A 10,265-nucleotide genomic window follows, 5' to 3' on the forward strand; every position below is an offset into this window, starting at 1 on the left:
AATATCATATGGTCTCCATTTTTAAAAAAGAGATTGAAGTGAACGTTTTAATCTCATATTCATGACTCTCTTGTGAATTTTACTTGCAATGTTGGACATACCACTTAATTTTTGAAATTCATTATTTTAGGGTTATTCCTATGCAATAACTGATTTAGTATGATCTAATAATTAATTATCCATGTATATGCAGTGCACAAACTTTTTTATTACAGTTAACTAGATTAACCATAGTCAAGACAGATCTTAAATTATTAATTATAGTGCATTATGATGGAAAGAATACTTCATCTGAAGTCAAAAGCCCTGACTTCAAATGCCAGCTTTGCAATTTACTCCCAGTGTGACCTTGAGAGAGTCACTTGTTCTCTCTTGCTCTTAGGTTTTTTTTTTCTTTATCTTTGAAATGAGGGGTGAAGCCTGGATGATCTCTATGATTCTTTCTTGTTCTAAATTTATGAACTGGATTATCAAGGCCTGTTTCCTGCCTCCCCACCCTAGAAGCTCAGTACAAGACTTTTACTCTTAGAGGAAGAATAGTATAACAATAACTACTTTGTCCTCTCCTGCCTGAAGATCAGATATGTTATATTTTTCCCCTCCTTCAGGGTTCTCCTGTACCTTTATGAGTTTTTGGAGGTTGTCTAGTCTCTGCCATTGGCTCAAGCCCCCCACCCCCACCCCTACCCCAGTTGTATATCCCCAATTTTTTTTATTTAACTGAATATAATGACTTTATTGATGGTACACAAGATAGGACTCTATGCTCCTCCCTGCCATTACAGGGGTGCTTCAGGGCAGGGATGTGAACAGAACATGGGATCCCCAGCATAGGGACATAGGTTATTATGAATGTGGGCTCCCCAGTGTTGGAACTACTCTTTTTTTGACTGGGGATGAAGATCCACGGCTTTCCACTTTCCTCATTGGAGGCCATGTACATCATGAGGTCTACTACACAGTGGCTATAGCCATACTTATAGTCATAACAAGAAATGAGCTTGAGAAAATGGTTGTTGAGGGCAATGCCAGTGCCAGCATCAAAGGTAGAAGAGTGGGTGTCGCTGTTAAAGTCACAGGATACAACCTGGTCCTCTGTGTAGCCCAAGATGCCCTTCAAGAATTCCTCTGCAGCTTGCTTCCCCACCTTCTTAATATCTTCATATTTGGCAGCATTCTCCAGGGCGGCAAGTCAGATCTACCACAGACACACTGGGAGTAGGAACACGGAAGGTCATGACTGTGAGCTTCCCATTCAGCTCTGGTATGACCTTGCCCATAGCCTTGGCAGGACCAATGGAAGCAGAAATGATACTCTGGGCAGCACTCTGGGCAGCCCATCATGCGACAGTTTGCCAGAGGGGCCATCTACTGTTTTCTGGGGAGCAGTAATGGCATGGACTGTGGTCATGAGTCCTTTCACAATGCCAAAGTTGTCTTGAATGGCCTTGGCCAAGGAGGCCAAGCAGTTGGTAGTGCAGGAGGCAACACTGATGATCTTGAGGGAATTATGGTATCTCCTCTCATGGTTCACTCCCATCACAAATATTGGGGCATCAACAGAAGGGGCAGAGATAATGACCCACTTGGCTCCATCCTTCAAGTGAGCCCCAGCCTTTTCCATAATGGTAAAGACACCAGTGGACTCCACAATGTACTAGGCTCCAGCATCTCCCCATTTAATGTTGGCAGGATCCAACTCCTGGAAGATAGTAATGGCTTTTCCATTGTTCACCAGCTTTCCATTCTCTGCCTTTGCAGTGCCCTTGAACTTGTGATGGGTGGAATCATATTGGAACATATAGACCAACATATAGTTAAGGTCAATGAAGGGGTCATTGATGGCCATAACTTCTACTCCACTGCAGTTGAATGCTGCCCTGGTCACCAGGAGTCCAATATGGCCAAATCTATTAACTCCAATATTAACCATCTTGTCTAAGGGATGTGACTGAAGCAGAGGATCCTGACAGCGAACTTGGGAGAAGAACTGAGAACCTGTATCACCAATTTTAGAGGGTCTGTACACTCCGGTTTCATTTAACCACTTAAAGTCAGGTTAACTTTTGCAAAGAAATATTTATTTCAAAGGTATGGAAAGAACAAAAATAGATTCATATGAATGATAAATGTTCACACACATACAGAAACACATCAATATGGGATAGTATATTTCCTCCACATATACTTCACAGACTCTGAGGAGGGGAAAAAAATTAGATTCATAGTTTAACTGTCTTCTAAAATAGCATATTTTAGAGTTTCATGCATAACAAAGGAGGCACCTCTTGCTAATGTCTTCTACCCCATTTATCATTTTGGGGGGCCCAAAGTTTGGTCCCACCAAGTTTAGTATCCAAATCCCCCAGAGTTGAGTGCTGGCATCTTGTATTCTCAAGGTTCCTTAATGAGCTGGCAACAATATATAACTTGGAATCCTGCCTCCTGCCTCCAAGGTCATCGTGGCTTGAGCCTCTGGATCCAAGGACTCCCATACGGGTGCCTAGAACTGAAAAAGGCAAATGAAACAATTTTTTTTCAAAACCGTACTCTCAGTGCCACAGGCCCTTAAGAAGGTTAGCCATTCTCACCTCCAACCCAACTTATTGTGTTTCCTATGCTTAGGGTAGAGAGGAGCATCACTTCTCTGGATGTATCCAGAAGGAAAGGAGATTACCTAAATCTAGTAGTTTTAAAGACTCAGCCTGTTCTGGCTACTCAGTTGATGGGAATAGGCTTCTTCCACCAACATGCTAAGGGAACACAGAATGTTTTCTCCCTTAAGGAGAGTCTTCTCCCTGCCACTTCCTACATGGGCTCTTTCATCTTAGGTGACTTGGGGATGCACAAAGCCCAGTTTCATTCATAGGGTGGATGAAATACTGTAGTGAAGTTAGGAAGACCCAGATTCAAATTCTGCTTTTCATTCTTGTTCCCCATATGAAGCATGGGTAAGTTATTTAACTCCTCTAAGTCTCAGTTTTATCATAGATTAAATGAGGTCAATAATATGTATAGTAGAGTAACAATGTCACAGAATTATTGTAATAACAGAGTTACCTGTAAAAATGTTATTTTGCCAATGAGAAAGACACAAAGAAAGAATGGATAGATGGACAGAGGTAGACATAGAGAAGGAAAGAAAAGAGAGACAGAGACAGACTGATGGAAAAGAATAAAAAGACACAGAGGGAGATAGAAGCAGAGACAAAGAGATATGGAGAGACAATTTGTTTTAATTTTAAAGAGACAACAAAATTTTTCCCCAAAATTATATACTAACCATTCAAAAATTAATTAGAAGCAAACTAAGAAGCATCTCTGTGGACATGATCCCATAGAATCATAGATTTAAAGGTAGAAATGATTTTAAAAGCTATTTAGAACAAATTGCTCATTATATGGTTGAATTAAATGACTCTCATATTTGCCAGGTGTTATTGTCAAGATCACATAAGAAAATTAGCGATAGAGATAGTTGGACCAGGATCCTTTGACTCACTTTTAGCAGTCTTTTCTCTGCACCTGTCAGCAAAGTAGTTGGATTATTTTCAAGGACATCTTATTTGTCATGATGTATTTTGGCCCCCCAAAATGATAAATGGGGTAGAAGACATTAGTAAGAGGTGCCTCCTTTGTTATGAATGAAACTCAAAGACAATTGCAATAACCAGGCTATTTGACTCATAAAGATATAGGTGGATTTCGATATTGAGATGGAAAGAATCATTTATTTCTTCAAAGCAGTAAGAAAATCATTCATATGCATAGAATTCTTGGGGTTTACATGGGGCTTTTCTTACAATAACTGCCATCTTTGTAGAGTAAATACTATAATCTTTACTTATAAATGAGGAAATTTAAAACTCAGAAGGGTTTGAGTGAGTTGCCTTGGATCTGTGATTCCACAGAGTAATTCCAAGTGAGGAAATACTCTCTGCCAAAGCAGATGGGCACCTTCTCTTAATATAGAGTCTTACAGAGTTGCCTAGACCACTAAGAGGTTAAGCGAGTTGCTTTAGGTCACATAACTATTGTGTGTGTGTGTGTGTGTGTGTGTGTGTGTGTGTGTGTGTGCGTGTGTGTGTGTGTGTGTGTTTGTAGGGGGCATTTCTCCTACAATTCTCTATCCACTATGCCATGGCTGTGTCTCATCCCATAGAATCATGTTGGTGAACCTATGGCACACATTCTGGAGCATACCAAAAAGGGCTGTTCCCTTTTCCCTTTCCACTTGCACCTGAGGACATTTCTCTTATCACCCACCCCTCTACCCCACAGCCAATGGGGGTGCTTTCTCCCTTCCCTGTCTGTGGTAAGGTTGGGGGAGCTCACACACTGCATAAGAATTGCAGTTTGGGTACTCAATCTAGAAAACATTGTACCCAAGAGCCCATGACTCTAAGATAGATGTTGTTTTCCATAATACCACAGCTGCCTCTACCATGTCATAGTTGCCTTGCAGAAAAGAAATGAACTTTTCATTCCTAATGTACAAGCACATAAAACGGAAAAGATTTTATTTTGACTTCCACTTTTATTTCATCTATTTACACAAACCACAAACCACAACTATGGAACCCAAATCTAAAGCAAAAAGTTGCCTCTATCCAGTGCCCACACCAGGAGTTTCACACTTTCCTTTAAACAACTAAAGTAAATAGCATCAGAAATCTTGATCATATTTATAATTAGCTCATACTACCCATTTGAGATAGATTTTCTTGCTCCATGTTCAGCTGTTAAGATGGGGATACAATGAAAAGATCATCACCCAGAGCCTTACTTCAGGCCCAGAAATCAGTGGAAGCTATAGCATGAGCTGCAGTCACACTCCAGTAAAACCATCTTGGCAGACTGGCTAAACCAGGTTGAGGATAATTGACAGCCTTAAAACCCACTGGTGAGTTAAGAAAATGGCAACCCCAAGCATGTAAAGACTTTTCCCCAGCAGAAACAATGGATAAGGATAATTTGTTACACGGATCACGAAGGCATCTTGAAGCAGGTGCTGTGGAATGCTTAAAGCCTGATCAGACATCTTAGATGCCAAAGTTTTCCACTGCATTCTGGGCCATTGCCAGGCATCTTGACTCTGGTCTTGCCACTGCACTTCAATGAGTCTGGAAAAAAGAGTGAGGGTAGCTACTGTGCAACTCTGCCTCACATCAATTTAATTCACAAGAAAATCCTTTTTTGAAAATTAACGATAAACAACAATCATATTAGAGTAATCAAAACACGTCTACTTTGGACTTCATTTTCTTTGTGGAAAATGAAGTAGTTGAAATAGATAATTTTCAAAATTCCTTCCAACTTTTAACATTCTGTATCTGTAGTTGGCAAAAGCCAAATCCATTCTTACAACATCAAATTAATTATCCATATGGATGTAGCCTGAGGAATTTGTCCAGAATAAATGTAAATAAATTTTGGTGCAGACCTATAATTTAATTGCCAAAGAGAACTTCCAACTGAAGAAATTCCCTCTATCAATTAATACAGATTGACAAAAATTCTGTAATTTGTCGTCTTTAAGAGTTAAACTGAACACTGAAAAGTTAAGTGACTTGCTTAGGATCACATAGCCAGTGTGTCTCAGAGGCAGAAATTGAACCCAGGGCTTTCATATATATATGAATTTCCCTGTATTTATATCTATATCAATATAGATATCTACTCTAAAGGTTGAGACTCCTTTATAGAACTTGGAACTGATAGAGTCAACTCTTAATATTAACTTTATTATCTCAGACCTCCCTAAAAATATGTGCTGTCCTCCAGACTTACAGTATCACCTTAAGTTTTCCTGGCTCTTCAAAGGGGACATTTTGCATTTGAGACTTCTAGAAAGGCTTGCTAAAGGATGTGGGTAATCTGACTGTATTTTGTTCCCCTTCTTTCCCTACGTGTTGTTACTCTTCTTCCCAGGATATTGGGCCATGGAAACCTCATTGCTCCTATAGAAGGTTGAGTCTGGAAGCTCTCACTACTCTACCACAGCTGTGTGGGGATGCTGCCATCTCCCATGCCATGTGGTTCCTTCATTACTTGGGGAAACATCGTTCCTCTCCTGAGAGGTTCTGTCAGTGTTTCCACTTGGCTGTCATCTCTGGGTGTTCTCTAAGAAAGGGCTTCATGGATAAACAGATGCACCCCTGAGACCCAAGTATGATTTCTGTTTTCAGGTATCTGTGCTAAGCACCAGTTCCCTGTCTTAAAATCTGTCTCCTTCTTATATGTGCCTGGGATTTAAGGATACAATTTAGATCTTCCTGACAATCAAATCAGCAGCTCCAGAACTTAATCAAATGAGAACCTCAGCTTCCTTCCAGTCACCCAGTTTCATAACTTCAGAGACAACTTTGACTCTTTAATCTTCCACAACCTCCATATCAATCATTTGTCAAGTCTTCTTGATTCTGTTTCTACAGTCTCCCTCCCATATACCAGCTGATATTACAGCCACCAAGCCAATGTGAGATGCTCTTGAAGCCTTAGTTTCCTCATCTATAAAAAGAGAGGATGGGAAGCATTATCCAAAGTTCCTTTTATCTCTAAAAACTTATTTTTTATTTCTAAAATTTAGGTTTTTAAAAGTCCTAGACTTCAGAATAATACAGAAAACCCAAACCAAGATTAATAGCAGCATATAGCCTGTTCTCCAAGCAAGGGATAAAAATATAGGATGATATATTTATTACTGTAAAGGATCTTAGAAGCAACCCATTTCAACTCCCCTAGTTTTATAGTTGAGAAAATTGAGGCACAAGCAACATTAAATGCTTTGCCCAATGTCATAAAACCAACATGTTTCTAAGCTGAAATTCAAAGCCAAGTCTTTCACATTCTAAGACATATGCCATAGAAATTATACCATGAGATACATTTAAGGAAAATACAACCTTTTGCCTTATTTCACTAGATTGTATTCTATATGGGTAAGGAAGGAGAGTGTTTGGAACTCAATTTTTAAAGCCTTTTATAAATAGATCTTATAAATGGGAAGAAGAAGAAAAAGGAAGAGGAGGAAAATGAAGAGGAAGGGAGAAAGAAGAATAATGAAGAGGAACTAAAAGAAAGTAATGTTTAACTTTGAGCAAGACTAAAGAGAAGAAAGGTAAACAAAATCTAAAAATCAATGGGGAAAATCCTATGATAATTTTAAAAATATTCTGAAATTTCAGTGTTCAAAAAGTGAGACCACTAAGGAATTATGTTCTGAGAAAGAACTGGGTATGACTAAAGAAATATCAGTGAACATGTTAAAATAGATGACCCATTCCAGATCTCTTATTTATTAGCAGTGTGAAACAAAAGTAAGTCATTCATCCTCTCTGAGCCTCAATTTTCCAATCCATAAAATGGAGAATAATAAAAGCATGAACTTCATAGGATTATTGTAAGGTTCAAATGAGATCTATGTGAAGTACTTAAAGAACCATGTTAGTTTCAGTTATTGTTGTCATGGTTCTTCTTACTTGGAAAGGAAAAATAAATTATTCTGAACCCTGAGTAGTCCAATCAAACCTCTTTTGCTCATAGTTAAAGATCTACACATATACATACACACACACCAGAAAAGCTGGTCAATAAAGGAAGATCCTGGGAGCTTTGTCTACATAAGAGAAGTTAACAGGATTTGAAATTCTGTTTGACTACAAGACAAAAAAAGCACCGGGGTGTTATGACTATAGCTTCTCACCTTGCATGCTATAGTGGGAGGAAGAGAGCAGTTATTCTGGGATACCAGGAATCAGCACAGAAGGAATTTTTGAATGAAGAAATGGGGATAGAGGGTCATAATATGAGTAGTATCTTTTGACAACTGGTTAAGGTGAGTCACCCCTTCTGGTCCTGATTTTCTTAGAAGACTTTTTTTTTCCTGCTCAGATTTAAATGCTTCTCCAGAAGCTATTTCCTGGGAGAGATGTCAAGAATTCAACACACCTTTGCAACAATTTTCTACCACTACAAATCAGTTCAATTCAACTAAGCATCTACTAAATGTAAAGAATTTTGCAAGGCACTGAGATACAAAAATGCAAAATGATATAGCCCTTTCACTCAAAAAGCTTATAATAGATAATAGAATGGTGAGGGAGAAGACATTTACTCAAATAAGTATGATACAAAGTAAAATGTGCTATGAGTGAAGGAGAAATATAAATTGCAAAAAGAATTCTCCAGAGAGAGGGAGGGGAGTAACACTATATAAAATTCTACTTTCAGCTGGAGGGATCAGGGAAGAGTTTTATATAGAATGGGGCCCCCAGTTTAAAAGGACTTTAGTAGTAACCCTAATGAGAATTTTTGGGTAACACTATCCTTTGGGGCTATTAAGTATTTTGTTAACATAGATCCCAATAAAACTCACACTCCAAATCTTTATTGTATTGTGGAACTTATTTGGGGTTCCTGAAGGCTATTGTTACAATAAAAATTATTTTGAGTGACTGGTTTGAGGTAAGAGTATCATTTGATTGATTAGGCTAGCATCACACCTGATAAAGTGGCAGGTCAGTGGCCCTCTTGATGACCAAAGATTCCAATGGATCTGAAAGCAGATCTATACATAGAGTTTTAGAGCTCATTATTCAGTTGCTCCCCTGGACATCACAAGACATCTCTAGGTAAATGGCTAATTCGGAGATAGTCAATCAAACCCTCAGCTCTTCCCTAAACCCCAAAATAGTGTATATCAGAACTGCCACATCAGCAGGAAAAGAATCATTGTAAAACATTTCTATTAGCCAGACTTTATAAAAGGAACCCATTCCTAAGGACAAAGAAAGTGCAAAAATCTATAATGGATGATACCTGCAGTCCAAGACTTCAACTCAATAATTCTCCTTAATATATAGGGATTAGGGTCTTTCTATTCCAGGGTCCTGATATAGCTATTAATATAGTATATGAAAAATAAATTCTCACTTTATTCAGGCTACCCTCCTGACTCTCTGGACTTTATCATGCATATCACAGAAATCACCCCAGAAGTACATACCACCTGTGGACTTTGGACCCAAAAAAACTCTCTGCCCTGCATCTTCTCTCTCTTCTTGGCTTATTTCTCTCAGAACTTCCAATTTAAAGAAGATACTCAAGTCAGCAATGTCTTCATTTCTCTCATGGTGAGAATAAGTAGAAGGGCCTTTATGAAGATAATTATAGCTTGGGTCAATGTTTACTGCAAAAAATGAAAAAGAGAAAATCTATGAAGGATATGACAAAATCCTCTGCTCCAACAGAGAACTAGATACCAGCGATTTCATGATAAAAGTGATCAAATGAGAGGATAGATGACACAGAAAATATGATATAGATTGTTCTAGTCAGCTTTAGCATTATAAGGAATATAGATAAGGCCTCACATTAAGTTGCCCTAACTACTGGGTTTATTGAGTAATAACCAAACCACAGACATACACAAATCTTTGATCTACCTTACTGCCATTTGCTGATGCCTGTTTTTGCCAGTTATAGAGAAATAAACTGTTGTCTACATCATATCTCATAGATTTTGGACTATCTAGAACATAGTCTGATCACTGGCTAGCTCCAACATTCTAGGATTTGTGGGTCTTTAATTGAGTTCAGCATTGGTAGTGAACACCTCTTACAAATGGACTAATCTTGAATTGGTCAGACAAGGCTAAATGCAGGGGTCTGTGAAATTAGTTGGATTTGAGAACTCAATTCATGAATGGTCATCAGTCACTTCAGTTGCCTCTATCTTCACATTTATCTGGAAAAACAAATGACTTGTTCTAACTAAAAATCAGTATTCAGAAACAAAAGAGGACAAAAGCTTATAGGCAACACAGGAACCTCATATGTTACATATTAGGAAGAATCTTTTCAAAAAGGATATCAGAAAAAATGAAATTGGAAAGCGTCAAACACTTTCCCCTGTTTATCTTAACATAAAGGAAATCACTTGGTTTTATGTGGAAGTTCTTTTCAAATTAGTAGCCTGTGTTTAGTTACACTAAAAACTGCTTAGGGAAAAAAGACCCAAATCCACCTCAAATATGAAGAAAGAAGAGTTTAGATCGCAACAATTCAAATGAGTTTTTGTTATAGGTAAATATTTTGACTAGGATTTTCACCATAACTTAGAGAGATTAAACTAATCTCAAGCAGTTGCCATAGTAAGGAAGCCAAAAGAACTGAGAAATCATAGTCAAAACACACTTGCTCTCATTTCCAAGAATTGAAGCATGATAACACAGGGTAGAACTTGTTCAGAATACAACCCCCTT

General features: G+C 38.3%; 1 pseudogene; it reads right to left on the reverse strand.

Annotated features, from left to right (window-relative positions):
* Positions 1–712: 712 nt before the first annotated feature.
* On the reverse strand, positions 713–1,933 carry LOC123234221 (annotated as a pseudogene).
* Between the last annotated feature and the right edge of the window lie 8,332 nt (positions 1,934–10,265).

The sequence above is a fragment of the Gracilinanus agilis genome, chromosome 2 (assembly GCF_016433145.1).
Source record: "Gracilinanus agilis isolate LMUSP501 chromosome 2, AgileGrace, whole genome shotgun sequence".
Taxonomy (NCBI): domain Eukaryota; kingdom Metazoa; phylum Chordata; class Mammalia; order Didelphimorphia; family Didelphidae; genus Gracilinanus; species Gracilinanus agilis.